The sequence below is a fragment of the Manis pentadactyla genome, unplaced genomic scaffold (genome assembly GCF_030020395.1).
Source record: "Manis pentadactyla isolate mManPen7 unplaced genomic scaffold, mManPen7.hap1 scaffold_296, whole genome shotgun sequence".
NCBI classification, from domain to species: Eukaryota; Metazoa; Chordata; class Mammalia; order Pholidota; family Manidae; genus Manis; species Manis pentadactyla.
Window position 1 is genome coordinate 27,331 of NW_026644687.1, and position 6,276 is coordinate 33,606.

The 6,276-nt window shown below is 36.1% G+C and overlaps 1 protein-coding gene and 2 pseudogenes across 3 annotated transcripts in view; 1 reads left to right on the forward strand and 2 right to left on the reverse strand.

Annotated features, from left to right (window-relative positions):
- LOC130682340 (centrosomal protein of 290 kDa-like) overlaps window positions 1–6,276 on the forward strand; it is a 35,895-nt pseudogene that overhangs the window by 19,633 nt on the left and 9,986 nt on the right.
- LOC130682338 (metallothionein-1A-like) overlaps window positions 1–6,276 on the reverse strand; it is a 64,946-nt gene that overhangs the window by 6,396 nt on the left and 52,274 nt on the right. The gene's annotated exons all lie outside the window — the stretch shown is intronic.
- On the reverse strand, window positions 5,330–6,215 carry LOC118930745 (non-histone chromosomal protein HMG-14-like; annotated as a pseudogene).

Below are 6,276 nucleotides of genomic sequence, written 5' to 3' on the forward strand. Positions count from 1 at the left end.
ACTCATGAGCTTCTAAACTACATTCCGTCTCTTTTCCTTCTAAGTCCTTGTTCCTTAAATCCTTCAGAATTTTCCTTGATGAAGAAAGAAGTGATTGAAGAATTTGTCTTTCTTTTGATATCTATTCATAGTTGCTATCTGATCCCAGTAGTGGCTCCTTCCCTTCCTGATTTTTCTTGATCTAAACATATATTGAAAACAAAACTGAACGCTTTGCAATTTTCACAAGGATCAAAATTCTTTAGTTTGCAGTCCTAATGATTTTAGAGGTTTACTTGCTCTTTTTTTCTAATGTGAGTCTATATGGGTTGAAGTATTTGGAGAAGACTTAATAGAAGAGATTGAACTTATCTTCTCTCTCAGTTCAAGTGTAAATTTTTAAACTTTAAGAATCAGATCTAGATGTTAAAGGGAAGAAGGACATTTCCAGAAAGAGAACCCCTAGCAGAGATGTAGAGGCAAGGGTGAATCTTTCATGTGTGGGTAAGAGTGAATTTAATTGCCTCAATAAAGGTAGACTCTGGCATAATTAGGTTGAATAGTGATGTGCAGGGCCTTGTAGGTCACACAGATGACCACAGACTTGAAGTGACAGATTATGTCACCACTAAGAACTTGAACTTTCTGAGAAGCTTGAGAAGCACATGGATTATATGGAATTATTACATGTTTTAAAAACACTGATGTTTAATTCAGATCTTACACAATTCCATACAAATAGATTAGATGCATGTTTTTTCAAAATGTTAATGTAAACCAAAATTTACTTGTTTACTCCTAATTCAAGAGAGTCCTGCAGTGAATCCTCTGTAGAGGGTCATTTTATAATATAAATAGTCATGTCCTATTTTTATAAAGTTTGTAAGTTTTAGAAAATTTAAAATAGAGTGTTAATAAATACATTGTGTTTTCTTTCTTTCCTATATTTTAATATAGTAAAAACAGTGAAATTTGAAGTTTGACTAGTAAAGAGTCTGTGGTTGTTTATTTTCTAGGACTCACCAAGCTCTTCCTCGAGATTCTGTCATAGAAGAAAAACTCCATGCTTTAGAAAAACAGTTTTCAAAGGATGCATATTCTAGGCCTTCAGTAAGTGTACATCTTTTTTTTTTTTTTTTTTTTTCATTTTTAAGCTCAGAAGTAAAATCAACTTCTGCCTTTATCTGGTCACAAACATTTGATCCCTTTCATTAATGTTAATGCAGTAAACTCAACTTTTATTTTTACCAGGTAGTAATATATGTTGACTTCTTTAATTCTTCTTACATAACAACAGTGAATAGTAAACTTGATTGTTTTGCTTTTGCATAAAACTTCATTACAAATGATTTCTGAAGATTTTAAGTGTAGTTATCATAAGTTTTGCTGTGGTAAGAACATAAAATTAGATAAAAAAAGAAAATAGAGCATTGTTCCCATTCAAACGTGACATGTTTCTAGTTTTTCTTTATAAAGAATCATTATGTAGAATTGTTTGGTATGTCTTACTTTAAAACATTGAGCGTGTATATTTTTGTCTTTTTCCTTTTATCTTTTCATATTTCTTTCCTCTGCTTCAAGCAGAATCTGTTATGTAACACAACTCTTTGTACCCTTGCTACCAGTATTATAAATACAGGCATAATGTTTTTCACAAAAAGAACACTTTACATGGAAACAAACAAAACCCATAAGTGTGTTCAGAATTAAAATATGGGAAGGGAATAGATGCCAATGACAACTTATATCATCAGACATCTAGAAATAGTCTCCGTTGTCACAGTAATGAGGAAAAACACAAAGCAGAAGATAGTGTAGGTCCCACTGAGTTAGATAAATCTGAGGCAAGACCAAACAAAAAATCAAGTCCATTTAGGTCAACAAGTGATACTGGGGCAGATTTTAACTCCAAATTTGAAAATGAACCAAATCCTGAAATTGAGAAAATAATCAAGACTTGTAAAAATAACAGGAACATAAGGACAAGGAGGAGAAAGAGCTAGGCAAGAAAGAGAAAGGGAAGGGGACACAGCTGAAGGTGTGAGTCACAACTGCCACGGGGATCGAGAATGACCTCCTGGGCAGGATCACCGTGATTCTACAACAAGCCACACTTGCTGCTGCGGTGACTGGTGGGCTGAGCGGGAGGCACAGGCAGATTCTGAAGCTCACACGCCAGTCCAGCGAAGCAGTGTGAGTGCACGGCAGTCCTTTGCTTCTTTGTTAGCAGAGTCTTCTTACAGCCAGTAGTATATACGTATGGTGCAAATGGAGATAAACTGTGCAGAATTTGTAAAAAGTATGAACTATTGAAACTTCATCTTTTATTAAGCCCTCATATTTGACTAGTTCCTACAAAATTTATGCTTATACATTTCCTTATTCATTTTAGTAGTGTTTTACCCTTGGTACTCACCTAAAAAGTACTAGATTAGATAACAATAACAAAAATAGGGCACGTTAGAGGTGTTGGTTTTGCTAGAGAAATTCCTACCTCATCTATAAAATCTCACTACAGATAAAATTTCAGTGAAAACATGTTGTGATACTGTGGGACATTCTAAAATAAACTGTTCATCTTTTTGCCTTGTAATGGATATCTTATTTATATTGAGAAAAAGGAGCTTGCATGGGTTGCTATCTATGCTGTGTTAGAATATGTACCTAAGTCTAATTTTCACAGTACCCTGATTTACGTGGGAAGCTTGGAGAGTAAGTAAAATCTCTAGTGATCAAGAAGACGCATAGCCAGAATTTAACTGCAGGTCTGACTTAACAGTTCCTCATGGACATTCCATCAATACACTATTTTTGGTCTGTTTACCTTGCAGGACAGAAGAAGACAAGTTTTCCCCAATTCAAATAAAATAGTAGTTATCTTCTTTTTTATTTATCCTTTCTACTTACACATTCCAGTCACCTAAGTCCTAAAAACATCAACTAAAATCAAACATTTAAAAGTTAAGAGAAGGTGGATGAAAGTGACTTAATTCTTATTTCATTTATTTATCCCAGTTCATAGTGTTTTTCACTTGATAATCAGTAATTGAAAATTTGAGACTTTCACCGTGTGTTATTGTTAACACCCATCCACTAAGAATTTAATTTCTACCTTTTAACAGGATTCCACTTATGTACCAGGATTCCACTTATGTAAAATTCTCATAAAATTCATTATTTAAGAATTTTATTCTTATTACTTCATAGGTAGTTTTATTAGAATTCATTTTCCAGAAATTTGGACAATCTCAACTAATACTTCTAGTTTTGTTTGATGAGACTAAGGGGGGACGGATGATCCATATTTACTTACATAATAACGGCACCCATATTTGTGGGAGGAGAACTGTGTTAAAAAAAATACCCTTATGTGAGCTCATCACAATTACGCTCTTCTGTAAGTGATATTTAATATAATTTATGTCGATCCATCAGTAGTACTCAGGTATTTACCATTTTTTTGTTAAATTAGGTAGCTACCATGTACAGAAGAGATGTGGGAAAGACAGAAGAGCTCAGAGACAGGAAATTACAGATTTCCATGTCTGAAGAGATCTTAAAAACTGTTCCTTCTTGTGGCTTCATTTGTAAGATGCAAAAACTGAGGACCTTACAGGTGGCATAGTTTGCTCAGCATTAACCTAATTGTAGAAGAATCGGAATGTATTTTGAGGTGATTTGACAGAATAAGTAGGGACATATTCCTGCGGTTTACAGATACCAGCACATCCTTTTCTTGCTACTGGGTGTGTGCATATGCACACACATTCCCTCAAACACATAGAAATTGGGTGGATGCGTACAGTGCTTCTAACAGTGTTCTGTTACATTCCCTTGAGTCAGAATCAAATAGCCCAGAATATCTTTATTTCTTAATGTCCTATTTTCTAATTTCTTTAATTTTTTTACCTATATCAGAATGTACAATATTTAACCTACTGCTAATTAAAAAGATGTTGTAGAGCATGTATAAAAAGATGTATTTGTTTGATTTTGTATTTTTAAAACTATAATGTCTGGAGTTACTACCCAAGCCAGTAGAGAGAGAAAGGGACGGGGGAGAAAAAACTTAATCTGTGCTGTGTGCTTTCACTAAATTACTTCATCTGTTGTTCATAACAATCTTATGAGGTAGGTGTCTTCTACCCACTTTACAGAAAAAGTAATCAAGCACAGATTTCCCTTTCAAATAACCTATAGTTTAAAATGAGAAATAAAATTGAACATAAATAATAATCTGAATGTTACTGGATTTCAGAAGCGGGAGTGATTATTTTCATTCAAGGAAGGAGGAAAAGCTTTCTGGAGGAAGGGATTGAGGCAGTGATTGTTGCAGGCTTGTGTATTAGTTTACTAGGTCATCATAACAAAGCGCCATAGATACAGTGGTTTAAACAACAGAAATATATTCTCACAGTTCTGAAAGCCAAAAGTCCAGAATCAAGGTACTGGACGGGATTATTTCTTTAACCTCTGAAGGAAGGTTCTAAAGCCTTCTCCTTGGCGTGTAGATGGGCACCTTCTCCCTTTCTCTTCACATTGTCTCCCCTCCAAGCTGCCTCCATGTCCAAGTTTTTCTCTTGCGTAAGAATACCAGGCATACTGGATTAGGACCCACCGTAATCATCTTATTTTAATTTGGTTTAAAATCTTTAAAAAGGCTCTATTTCCAAATAAAGTCACATTGGAGGTACTGGTGGTTAGGACTTCAACATATGAATTTGTGGGTGGAATGTGGGAATGAGGCATAATAAAATCCTAATAGATAAGTCATACTTTATTTTTGGACTGGAAAAGCCACTATAAATCAGTTTAGTCATTATGAGTACATACGGAAGCATTATTTGTGTGGACATTGTTAAGTCCTACTTGACATTGTTTTTTTTTTTTTTTCTTTTAGAATTGAGGTTTTATTTGAGGGTCAGTACACAGACATCTAAATTTGAACACAATTCTTAATGTACATACCAAATATCTAGAAAATCATGTAATTGTGATTTTTCACTCAACAGTTATTCCAGTGACTTTCCAGCTTAAACTTTGGAGGCAAGTTTTCCTTAATAGGATATCAAGTACCGTATCTTCAAATATTGATATGCTGTTACATCAGTTTCACTAATTCACAACTTCTTATCATATGCACTACGTATGCAGATTTTTAATCTTTCACAGCACATTAACAAGGTTACTAGGAAAACTGGACTGCCAAGACCAAAGATGTTACACAGTGCACACAATTCTCACAGGAGAGCCAAGATCAAGGAGTGGTTTTCTTTAGGAAACCTACCAGAGATAACACAGGAGTAGAAGTAATTTAAAATGTTCAAGATATATTAAATGCACAACTGACTCCAAATTGCCATTTAGTTTATGTTTATATTACAGAATATAAAAACTACCCCCATTATGGAATGTTAAGCTGACACCCAAGACAATCAAAGCCTCCCATATTCAATACCCCACTATTTTCTGGTTGTACCAAAAAATAAACAACCAGCAAATTTCACCTCTTAAAAAAAAGCATTTACACTTAAAAAATGGGATGAGGTGGGATCCCCTCCTTCTTAAAAATGTTTCTAGAGCTACTAAAAAACTTGCCATTTACAAAATAGTTGATAAAAATATTCCTCTGGATTGTACAAGAAGGGAGACAGGGACCACTGATAAGACATGGCATATGATAGTAATCTGACTTGGCTCCTTTCTCTCCTGCTTCATCAGAGGCTGGACTCTCATTTTTAGTTTCTCCGTTTTCTGCGGGTAAATCTTCTTTAGCTTCCTGGTCAGCCACTTCGGCCTGCTTTCCCTTTGCTCCCCTTTTCCCTTTTGTTTGCACTTTCTTGTCTGAAGATTTATCCTTTCCTGCCGCCTTTTTTGGCTTCGTTTCCACTTTTTGCAGGAGCAGGTTTAGCTGACAAGCTGGCCGACCTCGTCTTGGGCTCCTCCTTCGCCGCGCCCTCGGCGGAGCTGACCGTCCTCTTGGGCATCGTGGAGGCGCGGCGGGCGCGTGCCGGGTGCCTGCGGGCCGCGGCGCGCCAAGAGCCTTCGCGAAGCTGGGCCGCCTGGCCGCTGCCGCTCCTCCCGCCGCCCGAGCTGCTGCGGCCCGCCGCGCGGGCGGTGGGAGAACCGGCTTGACATTGTTTTCTTTTTAATTTAAACAAACCCCATTACCGTATCTCCCTGCAAGTTTTATATTCTAACTTATTTATTTTGGTTTGAATTTCTCTAGAGCTCTCCAATTTTCTCATATTTTTCTAAGGAAAAATGTTCCCTTTTTTAGCATAGTGTTTACTTATC